This window comes from Jaculus jaculus, chromosome 6 (assembly GCF_020740685.1).
Source record: "Jaculus jaculus isolate mJacJac1 chromosome 6, mJacJac1.mat.Y.cur, whole genome shotgun sequence".
Classification (NCBI taxonomy): Eukaryota; Metazoa; Chordata; class Mammalia; order Rodentia; family Dipodidae; genus Jaculus; species Jaculus jaculus.
In genome coordinates, this window is record NC_059107.1 from 152898355 (window position 1) to 152919036 (window position 20682).

The 20682-nt window shown below is 49.8% G+C and overlaps 1 pseudogene; it reads left to right on the forward strand.

Moving 5' to 3' along the window:
- Positions 1-12615: 12615 nt before the first annotated feature.
- Positions 12616-13040, forward strand: LOC101607973 (annotated as a pseudogene).
- The last annotated feature ends 7642 nt before the right edge of the window (positions 13041-20682 follow it).

The following is a 20682-nucleotide window of genomic DNA, read 5'->3' on the forward strand; positions in this document are numbered from 1 at the left end:
TGTGGTAGGAAAAATAAAAACAACTTTACAGAAAAATCAAACCCAGTTGATGCTGTGAAACGCAGCGCGCTCAACCCAGACCCCAGCTGAGACCACAGAGCAATTGGGGAAATGAGCAAGAATGCTGCTCTCAGTTAAGCTGATATCAGCACAAGGGTGATGGAGAGAGACACTGAGGACACTCAACCCCTACCAAACCAGACATCCAGAGGCTGCTAAGAGCCCATCACTGAAGTAGACTTCAAATGTTCCCAGCATGGCTCAGGGAATCTTGCGGAAGAGGGGCGGAAAGATTGTTAGAACCACAAGTTGGGAGATTTTTGCACAGAGATATTGCCTCTCCCCCATAACTGACTGCTGCCCCATAATGCATGACCCACAATCCCCACGGGGTTGTCCTGCATCCCCAATAAGGAAGGCCTCTTCAGAAAACGGGCAGGGAGGAGGGAAAGGATGGTACCAACATGTGATGTTTACATGCAAAATATGTCCATGTCTAATACAAATAAATTCCCCTGAACTTCTGTTATTTTCCACTTGTGGTCCCCAGTCACATAGACCAGAACTTTAACCCACCAATAGTAGAAAGAAATCAAGGGGCTGGAAAGATGGTTAAGGCGTTTGCCTGCAAAGCCTATGGACTCAGGTTAAATTCCCCAGTACCCACATAAGCCAGACGCACAAGTGGCTCATGCATCTGTGCATCTGGAGTTCGTCTGCAGAGGCAGGAGGCCCTATTCTCTCTCTCTCTCCCTCCTTCCCTCCTTCCCTTTCTCTCTCTCTCTCTCCCTCCCTCCCTCCTTCCCTTTCTCTCTCTCTCATAAAAAAATAAAAATAAATATTTCTTAAAAGGAATGCAACGTGGGCTGGAGAGATGGCTTAGCAGTTAAGTGCTTGCCTGTGAAGCCTAAGAACCCCGGTTCAAGGCTCGATTCCCCAGGACCCATGTTAGCCAGATGCACAAGGGGGTGCATGAATCTGGAGTTTGTCTGCAGTGGCTGGAGGCCCTGGTGTGCTCATTCTCTCTCTCTATCTGCCTCTTTCTCTCTGTTTGTCGCTCTCAAATAAGTAAATAAAAAAATAAACAAAAAAATTAAAATAAAAAAGAATGCAAGGTATCAAACTGCTTGTCATACTGTCTATAAAACTCTGGGGGCTGGAGAGATACCTTAGTAGTTAAGGAACTTGCCTGTGAAGCCTTATGACCCAGGTTCTAGTACCCAGTGCCCACATAAAGCCAGATGCACCAAGTGGCACATGCATCTGGAGTTCGTTTACACTGTCTATGTGCGTGTCCCTGCTTGCAAATAAAACCTCTGGATTCTACATGCACCTGCACGTGCGCACACACACACACACACACACACACACACACACACACACATACAGATAATAAAAAAAAAAATGAAACCATGACATTTACAGGAAAATGGATGGAATTGGACATTGTGTTAAGTGAAATAAGCGAGACTTGTAAAGACAAATATTACGTGCTTGTTCTCATATCTGGTGAGATAGTTTGAATTAGATTTCTCTCATAAACTCATGTATTTTTCAATGCCTGGTCCCCAGCTCATAGCAATTTTGGAAATGAAGTCTTGCTGGAGGAGGTGTGTTTCTGAGAGTGGGCTTTGGGGTTTTTTGTTTGTTTTGTTTTGTTTTTTTCAAGGTAGGGTCTCACTGTAGCCCAGACTGACCTGAAACTCTGAAGCTCCAGGTTGCCCTTGAAATCACAGCGATCCTCCGACCTGTGCTTCCCAACGTGCTGGGATTAAAGGCGTGTGCCGCCACACCCGGCCACAGCTTTGGGGTTTCACAGCCAGCTCACTCACCTGGGCCAGAACTCAGCTCACTCTTGCTGCCACCTTACACATGCTGTGGCAGGAGTGACACCCAGCTTCTGCTCTACCTCCTTCCCCTGCCATGATGAAGCTTCCCCTGGAGGCTGTACGCCAAAAGTAACCTCTTTCCTCCCATCGGCTCCTTCTTGTCAGGTGTTTTATCCTAGCAATGTGATGCTAACTACAACAGAAAATTGGCCCGAGAAATGGTAGAAAACCTGACCTTGTGGCTTTTGACCTTTGGAGACTAATTGGCAGGAGGAATGTAGAAGAAGAATTTGAAACGTTGGACTGAGAGATCCTCCCAGACCCTCAAGTTTCCATGGGAAGTGTACTTCATGGCTGAGCCATCTCCCTAGCGCCCATGGCTTATCTTTTTAATTTTTGGGGGGGGATTTTTCTTTTTTTTATTTTGTTTTTTATTAGCAACTTCTATAATTATAAACAATAACCCATGGTAATTCCCTCTTCCCCACCCCACTTTCCCCTTTGCAACTCCACTCTCCATCATAGTCCTTCCCCTCCTCAGTGAGTCTTAAATCAATTGATTTTAGTTTTTTGAGGTAGGGTCTCACTCTAGCTCAGGCTGAGCTGGAATTCAGGATGTAGTCTCAGGACGGCCTTGAACTCATAAAGATCCTCCTGCCTCTGCCTCTCATGTGCTAGGATTAAAGGTGTGCATCACCACACCTGGCTCTCTCTTTTATTTGGATGTCATCATCTTTTCCTCCTAATATGATCATCTTGTGTAGGTAGTGTCAGGCACTGCAAGGTCATGGATATCCAGACCATTTTGTGCCTGGAGGAGCACATTGTAAGGAGTCCTACCTTCCTTTGGCTCTTACATTCTTTCCACCACCTCTTCCGCAATGAACCCTGAGCCTTGGAAGGTGTGATAGAGATGTTTCAGTGCTGAGCACTCCTCTGTCACTTCTCAGCACCATGGTGACTTCTGAGTCATCCCAAGTTCACCACCATCTGAAAAGAGAAGCTTCTCTAACCAAAAATGAGAGTAGCATTAATATACCCCCATGGCTTATCTTTATCACAAGTAGGCACAAGAGGTCCACATACCTGGAGAAGAAATTAACAAAGATTTCAACAATGATAGAAGCAAAGCCTATCGTTTCTCTTACATCCAATTAACTTCTGAAAGCGTGTATAAAGTCCCACTCCATGCTTTATTGACTCGACCTGGAAACAAGCCTCTCTGTCTCTTTCCCTCTCTCTCTCCCTCTCCCTCTCTCTTTTTTTTCTCTCTCTCTCAACAAAATAAAATAAAAATTAAAGTTGGCTGTGATGACACATACCTGTGACCCAGCACTTGGAAGGCTGAAGTGCGAGACTTACAGGCTCCTGGAGGCCAGCCTAAGGCTACCTAGTGGTTTTGACCACAAAGCAAAGCCCTGTCTGAGTTCCCTACCACAGCAAAGTGAAACCCTGTCTCAAAAAAAGAAAGAGAGAGGAGTAAGGGGGGAAAGGAGAGAGGGAGGGAGGGAGAGAACGAGGAAGGGAGGGAGGGAGGGAAGGAAGGAAGGAAGGAAGGAAGGAGGGAGGGAGGGAGGGAGGGAGGGAGAGAGAGAGAGAGAGAGAGAGAGAGAGAGAGAGAAGAGGGGAGGGGAGGGGAGGGGAGGGGAGGGGAGGGGAGGGGAGGGGAGGAGAGGAGAGGAGAGGAGAGGAGAGGAGAGGAGAGGAGAGGAGAGGAGAGGAGAGGAGAGGAGAGGAGAGGAGAGGAGAGGAGAGGAGAGGAGAGGAGAGGAGAGGAGAAAGGAGAATCACAAGGGAAAGAAACTCAGTTTCAGAGAATCTGTCTCTCTAAGCAGCTGAGCAGAGATAGAAGAAACTAGAAACGTGAAGATCAGTGGGAGTGGACACTGGACAGCCATGAAGTGATGGAGAAAGGTTTCTAGAATCCAAATTAGCTCATCCCTTTAATCCCAGCCCTCAGGAGGCAGAGGTAGGAGGATCACTCTGAGTTTGAGGCCACCCAGAGACTACATAGTGAATTCCAGGTCAGCCTAGACTAAAACAATACCTACCTCAAAAGAAAAAAGAAAGAAAGAAAAGAAAAAAGAATTTAAATTGAGGGGCTAGGGAGATAGCTCATTCAGCAAAGTACTTTCCACACAAGCGGAGTTAGTTCCCAGCACCTAGGTGAAAGCCAGGCACTTGCCTGTAATTCCAGAGCTGGGAAGGCTAAAGGATCCCTGAGACTCACTGACTAGTCCCACCTGATTGGTGAGTACCAGGTTTAATGAGAGACCCTGTCTCCAAAAATAAGGTGGAGAGTGACGGAATAAGACACTGACAGTTGATCTGTTTTCCACAGGCACATGCATGCATGGACACCCACCACTCCCCCCACACACACCCACATGTGTGAATCTGTATACACGCATACATACACACCATACACACACACATGCAATATAAATACATAAATGATAGATGATGACAGATGATACATAGATAGATAGAAAGATAGATGATAGATATATAGATAATAGATAAAGAGATGATAGATAGATAGATAGATAGATAGATAGATAGATAGATAGATAGATAGATAGATGATAGATAAATGAAAGAGTCAAAAGTATCAGAAAAAATTGATGAAAGATGAGGGTGAAGTTAAATATAGGTGTCCTTGTCCACGTTGCTTTCTCTTGTTTGTAATACAAGGCAGCCGCCACCCACTTGCTGATTCCTGATGATAAGAGCTGGTGCTCCGAAGGGAAGCAGTACAATAGCGGCGGTGTTGTGCATGTTGATTGATTTAAGTCGCTGGCCTTGAGATGAGACAAGAGCCTTCTACCACAGAAGGAAGACCAAATTGCAATCACTGTGGATTTGCTGTTGAGTGTGTTTTTCCTTCATTCATCAAGAAGTCGTAGAAGGGCTATCAAGAATCCGACACTGCACTGGGGGTCCTGAGATAAGGCCACAGTGCCTGGTCCAGGGACACCCCAAACCTCTCCTGGAAGACAAGCACTTGAGGAGCAGTGGACACACAACGTGGATGAGCTGTCTGAGCGTGAATATGGACTTTGGGGACTTGGAGGTGGTTCAAGGGGAGTTCAGGGGAGGCTCAGCAACTATTTCAAAGCAGGTGGGTCACAGGAAACCCTGTGAAGACAATTACCTTCTCTTTAAAAACAAAAAGTTAAATCTTAAAGCCTTATTAAAGGGCTGGAGAGCTGGCTTAGTGATTAAGGCGTTTGCCTTCAAAGCCAAAGGACCTTGGTTCGATTCCCCAGGACCCACATCAGCCAGATGCACAAAGGGGCATTCGCATCTAGAGTTCATTTGCAGTGGCTGGAGCCTTGGTGTGCCCATTCTCTGTCTCCATTTCTCTGCCTCTTTCTCTCTCTCTCTCTCCATATATATGTATGTATATATATATATATAGTTGGGAGGCAGAAGTAAGAGGATTAAAGTGAGTTCAAAGGCCACCCTGAGACTATACAGCCTGGGCTAGAGTGAGACCCTGCATCAAACACCACCACCCCCAAAAACAAGGTGGAAGCCAGGCGTGGTGGCACACACCTTTAATCCCAGCACTCGCGAGGCAGAAGTAAGAGGATTGAAATGAGTTCAAAGCCACCCTGAGACTAGTGAATTCCAGGTCAGCCTGGACTAGAGTGAGACCCTACCTTGAAAAAAAAAAGATGGAGATAAATTGAGGAAGACACCCAACACCGACCTCCTGCTTCCAAGCATGCATGTACACACGTGCACCTGCACACACCTTTGCACACATACATGCGCTCACACTCATTTGAACATGCATATACACATGCATATGTACCATACACATGCCAAAAACTACCAGGATTCTTAGCAATTTTTTATAGTTTATCTCCCAGCAGACTGAGCCGGAATTCACTATGTAGTCTCAGGGTGGCCTCGAATTCACGGCAATCCTCCTACCTCTGCCTCCCTAGTGCTGGGATTAAAGGCGTGCGGCACCATGCCCAACCACACTTTTTTTTTAATTAAGTAGAAAGGCGTATGGGCGCATCACATGTTAGAACCATCATTTCCCTCCTCCCTGCCCCCAATCCATCGAGGGCCCTCATCAGTGGATGGCTGGTAGTCCCCCCTTGGTGTGCAGGTTGTGAGGTGTGAGATCATCAGTGAGTCATTGTAACTGGGGTGAGGGCGGTGTCTCTGGGCATTCCCTTCCACTCTGTGGCTCTTACAAGCTTTCTTCCCAGGCTACACCATTCCCTGGGCCGTGGGGGTGGGTTTTAAGTCTACTTCAGTGTTGAGCTCTCAGCAGGTTCTGCATTTCTGCCTTGCTGTGATTAGTATCCTCAGTGTCTGTCTCACTATTGAAGCAACACTCTTGCTCATCTGCCTTTTGATCGATCATTTTCATCTAGGTATATAATGTATTTTGATCATAACTCCCTCCCACTACCTTCTCTTGTCCCCCGCCCCCGCCCCCATTCCACTGAACTCCCTCTTTCTAATTAGTCCCTCTTCTACTTGGCATCTTTTTTGTTTCCGGGTGGGGGGGTCTGTTTTGCTCTCTTCCACCATCCACAATAGAATGTCGATAGGCCAATATTGTGCAGTTCTTATACAAGTAATGGCAGCTGCCAAAACACAAACTTTTGTCAAAAAACAAAAAAATGGCCGGGCATGGTGGCACACGTCTTCAATCCCAGCACTCAGGAGGCAGAGGTAGGAGGATTGCCATGAGTTCAAGGCCACCCTGAGACTACATAGTGAATTCCAGGTCAGCCTGGACCACAATGAGATCCTACCAAAAAAAAAAGAAAGAAAGAAAAAGAACCAACTTACAGATAAGATGGTGGTGTAATTGAAGGACTCAGGAACCAGATGGACGCCATGACAGGCTTCAGAGTCCTCAGTAGGCCTAAGTTTTGTTTCCCAGCAAGATCTAAGTCTTTTATCTTCTGGTAAGGATGGGCTTAACAGATACTGGAAACTGATCATGCCATGCATTCCTGAAGTCATAAAGTTCAGTTCCCCTAGCTCCAGCCCGCCGACCTTGCCATAACGGTAGGCTTAACAGTTAAACAGGTTATGCCATACATTATGCCATACAGTCCTGAAGTCATGAGACATTCCTGTAGTCATGGATGAGCTCAATTCCCCTAGCTCCTGCCCGCCAACTTTGCCCACCAAAATCCTAAGCCAACCAGAAGAGTACACTGTTTAAATCAACCAATCATGTGCCCATCCCCTTCTTCTCTGTTCAAGTCCATGCGCCCATTCCCTTCTTCTCTGTTCAAATCCATGCGCCCATTCCCTTCTTCTCTGTTCAAATACACGTGCCCATCCCCTTCTTCTCTGTTCAAGTCCATGTGCCCATCCCCTTCTTCTCTGTTCAAATCCATGCGCCCATTCCCTTCTTCTCTGTTCAAATACACGTGCCCATCCCCTTCTTCTCTGTTCAAATACATGTGCCCATCCGCTTCTTCTCTGTTCAAATACATGTGCCCATCCCTTCTTCTCTGTTCAAATACATGTGCCCATCCCTTCTTCTCTGTTCAAATCCCTATAAAAACCCTACCCTCCCACTACTTGGGGCTCTTGTATGGATCCACTGCGTTGGTGAAGTCAAGAGACTGAGCCTAAGGCCAAATTACAGCTCCTTGTCCTTGAGTACGTGTTTGGTTCTCCTTGGTGGTCACTGGGGGTGCCCAGAACTGGGCATAAGAGTAATAACCACGCCAAAGCAGCCTGGGGGGAAGTGATAAAAAAAATAATAATAAAACAGCAAAAATGCACTCTTCTACCAAAAAGTGAAGGTCTCTGAGGAATTATGAACCTCAGCAGAGAAGCAGGAGAGCTCCAGATCTTCTAGCAAACAGGCAACCAGCAAGAATCAGCTCCTGCCATGGTGCTGGTCTAAGTGGCCACCAGTGCCTGAGCTGCAGCAGAGTCCAGACGAGGGGGTTTTCCACGCACACCAGCCTCCTCATGAAGTCAAGAAGCCTGCAGGGGAAGACGCGCGGACCAGCTGAGCAGCTGCTGATGGAAAACACAAAGGGGTCAAGCTGACCAGCTCTGGAATAACTCCAGGCACCCTGCACAGCCTCCCTTGCCCCAACTGCCAGCGTTGTGAACCACCGAGAGCCACCCCTCAGCCACTCAGCGTCCAGCACAGCCCGTCACAACACGAGATCCAGCGACCCAAATAGCCTAACCAAGTCCACAGCGCAGAGAGGGACTGAGGTGGGCACTCAGCATAGGTGAGGTTGGAAGCCATGCCAAGAAGTAACAGGGCCTGCTTGCACAAAGCCAGGTACGGAGGCCTGCCCTGGAAGTGCTTAGTAATCTCACCTTCCATGTCAGGAAAGGTTATGTGTGAGATTTGATTGATGTAATCTTGGTCAGCTTTATCAATCTCAAATAAGATGTATTTTGGTGTTGAGTCTTGTTGCCTGTGACATCTCCTGATTTTTAAGGGCCTTTGACTTTTTCTTTGTCATTTATATGTCATTACTGGGGGCAGGGTCTCACTGGGCCCCAGGCTGACCTGGAACCTATTTCAGACCAGAAATCTCAGCTTCCCACTTGACAGGATTAAGGGTGTGGGACAACACAAATCCTTAGGGACTTTGACTTTATTAGATTATTATTAGGAGGATCACCATGAGTTTAAGGCTACCTTGAGAATACAAAGTGAATTCCAGGTCAGCCTGGACTAGAGTGAGACCCAACCTAAAAAAAAAAAAAAAAAAAAAAAAAGGCTATAGTACTAACTAGAGAGTACTCAAAAGAAGTACATGGGGCTGGAGAGATGGCTTAGCGGTTAAGTGCTTGCTTGTGAAGCCCAAGGATCCTAGTTCAAGCTCGATTCCCCAGGACCCACGTAAGCCAAATGCACAAAGTGGTACATGCATCTGCAGTTCATTTGCAGTGGCTAGAGGCCCTGGTGTGCCCATTCTATCTATCTCTCTGCCTCTTTCTCTGTCTGTCACTCTCAAATAAATAAAAATAAACAAAAATATCATTTATTTAAAAAAAGAAATACATTCCTGATACTGAAAACTTAAAACAGGGGTAGTCATGAGCCCTAGGGGTATAACATCTGCTAATGTCTGGATAAATGTATATACTATGCTTATCAAACTGACCAGTAAGCACTTCTCTTAATATTTATACCCTTATATTAATGCTACTCTCACTTTGGGTAGAGAATCTTCTCTTTTCAGATGGCAGTGACTTTGGGATGACTCAGAAGGTATCATTGTGCTGGAAAGAAGTGACTGGAGTACTGAGTAACATCTCGATCACACCTTCCAAGGCTCAGCATCTGATGCGGAAGAGGTGGCAGAAAGAATGTAAGATCCAAAGGAAGGGTAGGACTCCTTACAACGTGCTCCCTCCAGACACATTTTTAGCCTCAGTCTCCATGACCTCACAGAGCCTGACACTACCTACACAAGCCCCTCACAATGGCAGGAAAAGACGATGACATCAAAATAAGAGAGAGACTAATTGAGGGGGGATATGATGGAAAGTGGATTTGTGAAAGGAAAAGTGGGAGCGGGAGGGAATTATCATGACTTATTATCTATAATTATGGAAGTTGTCAATAAAAAATAGTATTTAAAAAAAAAAACAGAAAAAGTAGCCGGGCGTGGTAGCGCACGCCTTTAATCCCAGCACTCGGGAGGCCGAGGTAGGAGGATCACCGTGAATTCGAGGCCAGCCTGAGACTAGAGAGTAAATTCCAAAATCCCTGTATGTCCTGGAGGCCTAGTGGGGCAGGAAGAACAGTGGACAGCGACTTTGGTCTGTCCTGAGCAAGTCATGGTGGCTCCTTGGAGGTCAATTCGTCTGTACAAGGTAGCTGAAGGCCTCTCGGTGCCCTTCTCTGGGGCACTTCAGAGCTTCCATTCACTGAAGCGCTGCGATGAGGCAGGCGCTCCTCTCCGACATGTTCGGGCTTTAGCATCTCTGTTCCCCTTTGCAACAATGGAGGCAGCTACAACCAAGGCCACGGAGGCCTGACACGACTTTCTGAAGTCCAAAGGGCTTGTGAGTTGGAGCCGCCATTCAGCACCCAGCATTGCTGTGCTCCAAAATCCAGGCAGAGGAAGCCGTCTTTGGATAGCTGGAGCCCTGAGACGATAAACTTAGCAGAACAGTGAGGAAGGAACCGTCTGATGCTGTCCCCTCCTTTCAACAATGTCCTCCCCAGACCCAGGCAGCTGCGCCACCATGTTAAGTAAGGCTCACGGGGTCTGAGGAAACGCAGAGTTTCTGAGTTCCCAAAGGTCAGTTGGCAAGTGCCTTCGCAAAGAGTCACGGTGGATGGGGTCTGGTAAGGCCTTGCCTGCCCCTTCCTTCCTCTGCCCTCCTCTCTCCTGCCTCGGCCCCCATCACAGAGCGGGGACCTTGCCACCTCCTTCTCCATCAACATCCGGCCAAGCTCGCAGGCAGGCCCACACAGGAATCCCAAATTAGCTCAACCTGCCTCCCAGCTGCTGGGTGAGCCTAATTAGACCAAATTAATAATTTATTCAAGCAAAATGAGACATGCCAAGAATCTCCAGGGAGGCTGTGAAATGATAATGCCTTCTTATTAGAGAAATGTGTCAACACCCCACGCAAACTCTTTGCATCTGGGATAGAAGTGGGAGGCCAGCCAGTCTGACATGACACACCTCCCGAAACCAGCACCCAGGCCTTCCCACCTGGCTGGCCCCATGTAGGACACCTCTGTCATCCCACATGTCCCTTCTGCTCCTCTCCCTTTGGTCTCCTCCTGCTGCTGCTCCTTCTCCCCGCCCCCACCACGTCATTAACCTCACTTGCAAGATCATTCTCCCCCACCAGAAAGAAAAGCTGATGACAAGCTAATATTTCCATGTCACACACTTAGAGATTCTTACATAAAAATTAACAGGCGCCTGACAAAGTCATAATTACTAACTAATGATGCATTATGCAATTTCCATAATTAGTCATGCTATTGATATTTTCTTCCAAGCGCTGAGCTGAGGGGGGACACCTTTATTTACAGGGACAGAACGTCTGCGTGCAGGTTGTCCAGACACAAGCTCAGGAAAGACAGTCCTCTTCTGACACATAGGCCAAGCCACGCCGGCCCTGCATACCAGACACCCCTGGGATTCGCTCCTCTCCTCAGAGCAACAGACACAGGCCAGAAGAGGAGGCACAAGGACCCACAGGGACACTGAGGCTGAGCGCTGTGGCAGGTTTCGCATAGGAGCCAGGCTCTCGAGGCATCCACGAAGCAGAGAAGGAAGCTGGGAACATCACGGGGACTCTACCGTCATCTCCTCCTGTGTGGAGCAGGTCTCCTGGAGGCCATGTCTGTCTGTCCATGTACACGTGGGAGGCTGCCCAAAGCTGGGGCGTGAATGCATGCCTTGCGGTTGGCAGCCTGGCCGGCTGTGCACGCGGCGACTCATGCCACGAGCTCCGCCGCAGCCGTCACTGACGTGGGCAAGGTGCTTGAGCTCAACCTGCGTGTCCTCATCTAAAAAAAAAATTATTTATTTGACAGAGAGAGAGAGAGACACATAGAGATAATGGGCACACTAAGGTCTCCAGCTGCTGCAAACGGACTCCAGACACATGCGCCACCTTGTGCATCTGGCTTACATGGGTCCTGGAGAGTCGAACGTGGATCCTTTGACTTTGCAGGCAAACACCTTAACCGCTAAGCCATCCCTTCAGCCCGTTTTTGTTCCCCCCCCCCCTTTCAAGACAGGGTCTCACTCTAGCCCAGGCTGACCTGTGATTCGCTATGTAGTCTCAGGCTGGCCTCAAACTCCTACCTCAGCCTCCACAACTGGCATCATGTCCTCGCCTTTACCATGACAACACCATGGTAAAGCTCTCTGTGGTGTTCTACATTACATCACCCTGTGTTACCAGCATATCTTTATCACATTACAGTAGTAGTATCTTTCCATTTTGTTGTTCATTGCTTATCTCTTCCTTACGAGAGGAAAGCCCTTGTGAGCAAGTACACTGTGGGCTCTACATCTGGGGATTCAACCAACTGCCAATCAGAAATATTCAGGGAGGGCTGGAGGGATGGCTTAGCAGTTAAGACATTTACCTGCAAGGCCAAAGGGCCCAGGTTTGATTCCCCAGGACCCACGTTAGCCAGATGCACAAGCGGACGCATGTGTCTGGATTTCTTTTGCAGTGCCTGGAGGCCCTGGTGTGCCCATTCTCTCTCTCTCTCTCTCTCTCTGTCTATCTATCTATCTCTGTCTTTCTTCTATCACTAATCTCTCTCTGCTTGAAAATATTCAGGGCAAAATGTGTATGCACTAAACATACGAAGACATGTTTGCTCTTGTAATTGTACCCTAAACAAGGCAGTGAGGCAGCCGTGGACATAGCACTTGCAGTCCATTGGGTATTAGAGTCTGCAATGGTTTAAAGTGTGTGCATACATGAAGACCTTATTTCCACCTCCAGCACTGCACAAAAGTGAATAAATGACCCGAAGCTGTCTGCAACAAACACCAAAGATCTCGACCTGTCTTTGCACAGGCACGGGGTTTAAAGGTCCCCATGAGGGTAGGGCAAGAAGTCAGCCACGTACAAGCCAGAGAGACGGGCCCCCACTGGAAACCGAATCAGCAGGAGCCTTGATCCTGGACTTCCAGGTTCCTGAACTGTGAGGGAAAAAAATCCCTCAGCCCGCGTGGTATTTTGTTATGGAATATTTCCAATGCCCTGCCCAATTTGCCCCACTCTGAACTTTGCCCACTTTCTGGGCACTTAAATCCCTTTCAAAACTTAAATGCACATATGTGCCGGTGCGGCCCGAGCCCGTCAACAGCGGAAAGTGCGCGGGCGCCCCGGGGATGTCTTAGGAGCCGAGCTGGACCGCGCACATGCCCGCCGCCCTCAACGCCGCAGGAAGCGTCCATCGCCTGCCACTAGCAAGGCGACATCCTCCCAGGACCGTCAACACCGCCAGCTGCTGAGTGACTATGGGCCACCATCGCTAGGCTGTACCCAGGGAACCCGGAACAGCCAGGTGCCTCGGAGCAAATATGCCCAGCTGCTAGCCATCACTGAGGAACTGGGAAAGGAGATCAGACCCACATTTGCAGGGAGCAAGAGTGCCATGGAGCCGCTCAAACAAGGCGTCCTCCACGCTGGTTCGGGAGTGCTTGGCTGAGACAGAACGCAATGCCAGATCCTAGTCTCATTAGATCTGAAGGTCCCGTCTTTCTACAAGATGGGAGGTCACAGTTCATCTCTCCTGCTGAGACAGAACTCTTTGGTTTCAAAATGCTAACAGTTTAGTCTTTTCTACCGTGGTTCACTAAGCTCTATACCTACACCCTCAAAGATTGGGAAAATATTTTGCAGTAAAATTTGCATTTTAAGTCTTTAGGATGATCCAAGGTTTTTTTTTAAATTTTATTATTTTTAACATTGACTTAAAGATGCATGTGACAGTGTCTCCCTTTAACCTTTTTTTAAACACCTTTGCATCACCTGAATTGGTCTGCTCCTTTTCATAAGCTTGTCTGACTCTCAGGACTTCACTGCTAGCTGGCTCACCTGCCACACCGTAGCTTCTGCTCAACAGAGCTTTGCTTAAGCATTTGCATGACTGAGTGCTTTGAAGTCAATCTTAAAGATACACAAGTTATAAATTCGAAGAAAGAACAATCTACCAAACCTAACATGCACCCTGAACATTTTCATACTGAGTGGAGATTTCAGTTCTATGTTTATTGTAAGTTGATCAAAACATCTGGAAGAAAGTGACTAAATTGTTTGCATCTTTGTATGTATTTATTACTTGATGTAATAAAACTTATTGTCATTTAAAAAAAAAAAAAAACTTAAATGCCCCAGCGTGCTCCAAATCTCTGAAGAGCATTGCCTCCTCCATCAAAGCATCCCTGGCCCTTCCTACACCGAGCTCAGTGCTCACATGTCAAAAATAAGGACTCAACAACGAGTGCAATAGTGGCACTTCTGTCATGGTGGAAATCAACTGCCCTCTAACTGGACTGGAGGCCCGCTCCATGGGAGGGAATACATCCCTGATACTGAAAACTTAAAACAGGGGTAGTCATGAGCCCTAGGGGTGTAACGTCTGCTGCTGTCTGGCTAAATGTATATACTATGCTTATCAAACTGCCCAGTAAGCACTTCTGTTAATGTTCATACCCTTATATTAATGCTACTCTCACTTTTGGTAGGGAATCTTCTCTTTTCAGATGGCAGCGACCTTGGGACAACTCAGAAGGTATCATGGTGATGGAAAGAAGTGACCGGAGTGCTCAGTACTGTAATATCTCTGTCACACCTTCCAAGGTTCAGGGTCTAATACGAAAGAGGTGGCAGAAAGAATGTAAGATCCAAAGGAAGGGTAGGACTCCTTACAATGTGCTCCCTCCAGACACAAAATGGCCTGGATATCCATGACCCCACAGTGCCTGACACTACCTACACAAAACCATCATAAGAGGAGGAAAAGATCATGACATCAAAATTAAAAGAGAGACTGATTGAGATGGGGAGGGGACATGATGGAGAATGGAGTTTCAAAGGGGAAAGTGGGAGGAGGGAGGGTATTACCATGGGATATTTTTTATAATCATGGAAGTTGTTAATAAAAATTTGAAAAAAATAAGGGTTCCAACAAGTAATATTCACTGAAACTCGGTATGCTCTGCACTGAGCACCTGTCCATATAAACACTGTGCTACAGATCTTACACTGTATCACACAGTCCTTGCACTCACTCTAAGGAAGACAGTACTTCCTAACCCCATTTTACAGATAAAGAAACTAAGGTAGCATCTTGTCTGAGTAACAGGACTGGAGTGATGCTAAAAACCAGGGCCTCTGACCTTGTCCACACTCATGGTATGTTAACAGTTCATTCCCTGTTCTGATCCTTCTCTTTCTCCCCTACCAGACTTCCAGGGATTGAAGACATTGTCTGATTCATTTCTGTATGTGAGCCTTTCAATGCGTAGCATGATGTCTGGCACACACTGGATGTAAAAAGGCTTAAGGAATGAACAAATGCCTCAACATTATACTGCTAGCCACTTGTCATAGTGATAAAAAAAAAAAACAGTCCCTTTCACTGAGGACATTAACAAAGCATCTCAGTGTGGGATAATGAAAGTTACAGCATGCACAGTCTGTCCACACAACTCCACAGTCTCCACGTATGCCCCATCCGAGTGAGCAGATAACTCACGCTGAGATTTACTTAAAAGGCATTTAACTCAGCTCACACGTCTGTAGGCTGAGCCTATTACTTGCAATCCATGCATTTCCATTTTGATTGCCAGCACTGACAGTCAGTGGTAGGTTGGTAGGATCTTCCGCCCACCCCACCATCACCACCAACCAGTTGAGTTACTGTCTGCTTTTGTGGAATAAATTGCTATAAATTGAGTCACCAACACTCTAAAACGAGCAAATATATTCTCGGTGCTATATGTGCAGCTGACAACATTATGGAAATACACAAAGTGTGTGTCAAAGTTTATGCAGACGCTGATGAGCTGTGATGGGTGGAGGATGGTGATTCTGGGGTGGCGGATGGAGAGGGCCCCAGGCAAGGCAATCTCTGCATACTTTTCACAGTGCTCCTGCATGCTCTTCCCAGTGCTCTCTGCATGCTCTTCCCAGTGCTCTCTGCATGCTCTCCCCAGTGCTCTCTGCATACTCTTCCCAGTGCTCTCTGCATACTCTTCCCAGTGCTCTCTGCATACTCTTCCCAGTGCTCTCTGCATGCTCTTCCCAGTGCTCTCTGCATGCTCTTCCCAGTGCTCTCTGCATGCTCTCCCCAGTGCTCTCTGCATACTCTGCCCAGTGCTCTCTGCATGCTCTCCCCAGTGCTCTCTGCATGCTCTCCCCAGTGCTCTCTGCATGCTCTCCCCAGTGCTCTCTGCATGCTCTCCCCAGTGCTCTCTGCATACTTTTCACAGTGCTCCTGCATGCTCTTCCCAGTGCTCTCTGCATGCTCTCCCCAATGCTCTCTGCATGCTCTCCCCAGTGCTCTCTGCATGCTCTTCCCAGTGCACTCTGCATGCTCTCCCCAGTGCTCTCTGCATAATCTTCCCAGTGCTCTCTGCATGCTCTCCCCAGTGCTCTCTGCATGCTCTCCCCAGTGCTCTCTGCATGCTCTCCCCAGTGCTCTCTGCATACTCTGCCCAGTGCTCTCTGCATGCTCTTCCAAGTGCTCTCTGCATACCCTTCCCAGTGCTCTCTGCATGCTCTCCCCAGTGCTCTCTGCATGCTCTCCCCAGTGCTCTCTGCATACTCTCCCCAGTGCTCTCTGCATGCTCTCCCCAGTACTCTCTGCATGCTCTTCCCAGTGCTCTCTGCATGCTCTCCCCAGTGCTCTCTGCATAATCTTCCCAGTGCTCTCTGCATGCTCTCCCCAGTGCTCTCTGCATACTCTCCCCAGTGCTCTCTGCATACTCTCCCCAGTGCTCTCTGCATGCTCTCCCCAGTGCTCTCTGCATACTCTCCCCAGTGCTCTCTGCATACTCTCCCCAGTGCTCTCTGCATGCTCTCCCCAGTGCTCTCTGCATGCTCTCCCCAGTGCTCTCTGCATACTCTCCCCAGTGCTCTCTGCATACTCTCCCCAGTGCTCTCTGCATACTCTCCCCAGTGCTCTCTGCATGCTCTCCCCAGTGCTCTCTGCATACTCTCCCCAGTGCTCTCTGCATACTCTCCCCAGTGCTCTCTGCATGCTCTCCCCAGTGCTCTCTGCATACTCTCCCCAGTGCTCTCTGCATGCTCTTCCCAGTGCTCTCTGCATGCTCTCCCCAGTGCTCTCTGCATGCTCTCCCCAGTGCTCTCTGCATACTCTCCCCAGTGCTCTCTGCATGCTCTCCCCAGTGCTCTCTGCATGCTCTCCCCAGTGCTCTCTACATGCTCTTCCCAGTGCTCTCTGCATGCTCTCCCCAGTGCTCTCTGCATAATCTTCCCAGTGCTCTCTGCATGCTCTCCCCAGTGCTCTCTGCATGCTCTCCCCAGTGCTCTCTGCATGCTCTCCCCAGTGCTCTCTGCATACTCTGCCCAGTGCTCTCTGCATGCTCTTCCAAGTGCTCTCTGCATACCCTTCCCAGTGCTCTCTGCATGCTCTCCCCAGTGCTCTCTGCATGCTCTCCCCAGTGCTCTCTGCATACTCTCCCCAGTGCTCTCTGCATGCTCTCCCCAGTGCTCTCTGCATGCTCTTCCCAGTGCTCTCTGCATGCTCTCCCCAGTGCTCTCTGCATAATCTTCCCAGTGCTCTCTGCATGCTCTCCCCAGTGCTCTCTGCATACTCTCCCCAGTGCTCTCTGCATACTCTCCCCAGTGCTCTCTGCATGCTCTCCCCAGTGCTCTCTGCATACTCTCCCCAGTGCTCTCTGCATACTCTCCCCAGTGCTCTCTGCATGCTCTCCCCAGTGCTCTCTGCATACTCTCCCCAGTGCTCTCTGCATACTCTCCCCAGTGCTCTCTGCATGCTCTCCCCAGTGCTCTCTGCATGCTCTCCCCAGTGCTCTCTGCATACTCTCCCCAGTGCTCTCTGCATGCTCTTCCCAGTGCTCTCTGCATGCTCTCCCCAGTGCTCTCTGCATGCTCTCCCCAGTGCTCTCTGCATACTCTCCCCAGTGCTCTCTGCATGCTCTCCCCAGTGCTCTCTGCATGCTCTTCCCAGTGCTCTCTGCATGCTCTCCCCAGTGCTCTCTGCATAATCTTCCCAGTGCTCTCTGCATGCTCTCCCCAGTGCTCTCTGCATACTCTCCCCATTGCTCTCTGCATACTCTCCCCAGTGCTCTCTGCATGCTCTCCCCAGTGCTCTCTGCATACTCTCCCCAGTGCTCTCTGTATGCTCTCCCCAGTGCTCTCTGCATACTCTCCCCAGTGCTCTCTGCATGCTCTCCCCAGTGCTCTCTGCATGCTCTCCCCAGTGCTCTCTGCATACTCTCCCCAGTGCTCTCTGCATGCTCTCCCCAGTGCTCTCTGCATGCTCTCCCCAGTGCTCTCTGCATGCTCTCCCCAGTGCTCTCTGTATGCCCTTCCCAGTGCTCTCTGCATGCTCTCCCCAGTGCTCTCTGTATGCCCTTCCCAGTGCTCTCTGCATACTCTTCCCAGTGCTCTCTGCATGCTCTCCCCAGTGCTCTCTGCATGCTCTCCCCAGTGCTCTCTGCATAATCTTCCCAGTGCTCTCTGCATACTCTCCCCAGTGCTCTCTGCATACTCTCCCCGGTGCTCTCTGCATACTCTCCCCGGTGCTCTCTGCATACTCTCCCCGGTGCTCTCTGAATACTCTCCCCAGTGCTCTCTGCATACTCTCCCCAGTGCTCTCTGCATACTCTCCCCAGTGCTCTCTGCATGCTCTCCCCAGTGCTCTCTGCATGCTCTCCCCAGTGCTCTCTGCATGCTCTCCCCAGTGCTCTCTGCATACTCTCCCCAGTGCTCTCTGCATACTCTCCCCAGTGCTCTCTGCATGCTCTCCCCAGTGCTCTCTGCATGCTCTCCCCAGTGCTCTCTGCATGCTCTCCCCAGTGCTCTCTGCATACTCTCCCCTGTGCTCTCTGCATGCTCTCCCCAGTGCTCTCTGCATGCTCTCCCCAGTGCTCTCTGCATACTCTCCCCAGTGCTCTCTGCATGCTCTCCCCAGTGCTCTCTGCATGCTCTCCCCAGTGCTCTCTGCATACTCTCCCCAGTGCTCTCTGCATACTCTCCCCAGTGCTCTCTGCATACTCTCCCCAGTGCTCTCTGCATACTCTCCCCAGTGCTCTCTGCATACTCTCCCCAGTGCTCTCTGCATGCTCTCCCCAGTGCTCTCTGCATGCTCTCCCGAGTGCTCTCTGCATGCTCTCCCCAGTGCTCTCTGCATGCTCTCCCCAGTGCTCTCTGCATACTCTCCCCAGTGCTCTCTGTATGCTCTTCCCAGTGCTCTCTGCATGCTCTCCCCAGTGCTCTCTGCTTATCCTTCCCAGTGCTCTCTGCATGCTCTCCCCAGTGCTCTCTGCATACTCTCCCCAGTGCTCTCTGCATGCTCTTCCCAGTGCTCTCTGCATACTCTCCCCAGTGCTCTCTGCATACTCTCCCCAGTGCTCTCTGCATACTCTCCCCAGTGCTCTTTGCATACTCTCCCCAGTGCTCTCTGCATGCTCTCCCCAGTGCTCTCTGCATACTCTCCCCAGTGCTCTCTGCATGCTCTTCCCAGTGCTCTCTGCATACTCTCCCCAGTGCTCTCTGTATGCTCTTCCCAGTGCTCTCTGCATGCTCTCCCCAGTGCTCTCTGCATATCCTTCCCAGTGCTCTCTGCATGCTCTCCCCAGTGCTCTCTGCATACTCTCCCCAGTGCTCTCTGCATGCTCTCCCCAGTGCTCTCTGCATACTCTCCCCAGTGCTCTCTGCATGCTCTCCCCAGTGCTCTCTGTATGCTCTCCCCAGTGCTCTCTGCATGCTCTCCCCAGTGCTCTCTGTATGCCTCTCCCAGTGCTCTCTGCATGCTCTTCCACAGTGCTCTCTGCATACTCTCCCCAGTGCTCTCTGCATACTCTCCCCAGTGCTCTCTGCATACCTCTCCCAGTGCTCTCTGCATATTCTTCCCCAGTGCTCTCTGCATGCTCTCCCCAGTGCTCTCTGCATGCTCTCCCCAGTGCTCTCTGCATGCTCTCCCCAGTGCTCTCTGTATGCTCTTCCCAGTGCTCTCTGCATGCTCTCCCCAGTGCTCTCTGCATGCTCTCCCCAGTGCTCTCTGTATGCCCTTCCCAGTGCTCTCTGCATGCTCTCCCCAGTGCTCTCTGCATGCTCTCCCCAGTGCTCTCTGTATGCTCTTCCCAGTGCTCTCTGCATGCTCTCCCCAGTGCTCTCTGCATGCTCTCCCCAGTGCTCTCTGTATGCTCTCCCCAGTGCTCTCTGCATGCTCTCCCCAGTGCTCTCTGTATGCCCTTCCCAGTGCTTTCTGCATGCTCTTCCCAGTGCTCTCTGCATACTCTCCCCAGTGCTCTCTGCATACTCTCCCCAGTGCTCTCTGCATACTCTCCCCAGTGCTCTCTGCATGCTCTCCCCAGTGCTCTCTGCATACTCTCCCCAGTGCTCTCTGCATGCTCTCCCCAGTGCTCTCTGCATGCTCTCCCCAGTGCTCTCTGCATACCCTTCCCAGTGCTCTCTGCATATTCTTCCCAGTGCTCGGTGCATACTCTCCCCAGTGCTCTCTGCATACTCTCCCCAGTGCTCTCTGCATACCCTTCCCAGTGCTCTCTGCATATTCTTCCCAGTGCTCTGTGCATACTCTCCCCAGTGCTCTCTGCATGCTCTCCCCAGTGCTCTCTGCATACCCTTCCCAGTGCTCTCTGCATGCTCTCCCCAGTGCTCTCTGCATACTCTCCCCAGTGCTCTCTGCATACTCTCCCCAGTGCTCTCTGCATGCTCTCCCCAGTGCTCTCTGCATACCCTTCCCAGTGCTCTCTGCATATTCTTCCCAGTGCTCTGTGCATACTCTCCCCAGTGCTCTCTGCATGCTCTCCCCAGTGCTCTCTGCATACCCTTCCCAGTGCTCTCTGCATGCTCTTCCCAGTGCTCTCTGCATACTCTCCCCAGTGCTCTCTGCATACTCTCCCCAGTGCTCTCTGCATACCCTTCCCAGTGCTCTCTGCATATTCTTCCCAGTGCTCTCTGCATGCTCTCCCCAGTGCTCTCTGCATGCTCTCCCCAGTGCTCTCTGCATGCTCTCCCCAGTGCTCTCTGTATGCTCTTCCCAGTGCTCTCTGCATGCTCTCCCCAGTGCTCTCTGCATGCTCTCCCCAGTGCTCTCTGTATGCTCTTCCCAGTGCTCTCTGCATGCTCTCCCCAGTGCTCTCTGCATGCTCTC